Source organism: Penaeus monodon, chromosome 22 (assembly GCF_015228065.2).
Source record: "Penaeus monodon isolate SGIC_2016 chromosome 22, NSTDA_Pmon_1, whole genome shotgun sequence".
Classification (NCBI taxonomy): Eukaryota; Metazoa; Arthropoda; class Malacostraca; order Decapoda; family Penaeidae; genus Penaeus; species Penaeus monodon.
The window spans coordinates 3,129,267-3,129,803 of record NC_051407.1 but is presented as its reverse complement, the minus strand read 5'-3'; positions in this window follow the sequence as shown (position 1 = coordinate 3,129,803).

Sequence of the window (537 nt, the reverse complement as noted above, 5' to 3'; positions counted from 1 at the left end):
AAATGAGAAATATAACCGGAAAAAAATTGAAAGTAGGAAGTCGGACGCGTTCAGAACCTTTCATAACATGGGTACAATTTCCTTGGCATTTCTAATTCTCCTTTTCGCTTTTCTTCAACTTATCCATCTCTGTTTCTACTCGTTTTTTCTAACCGTTTCCAACATCTGGAGAAACAAGGATGCATGATTTAAATATTTAGGAGAAATGAATGGAAATAACCAGCTTTATATCTGTGGTCCCTTAGCAGCAAGTCTCATTATTTCCTTTACACTAAGACTCCCTATACTTCATTCTTCCCTTCCTTTTCATGAACCTAACCATACCATTACCCTATAAAAAATACACAAACAACTTTCTATTTTTCTGAATAACAATGATTTAACTCTCCCTCCAGCTGTTGCACCATAGGCGAAAACTATGTCTTGGTAAAAATAGTAATGTGAATGGCTGAATGATTATTTCACTCTCACCTGTTTTTAAAACCGCAGAACCGCGACTTATATGTTCCAAGAAACAAAAAGAAACATTCTATAATG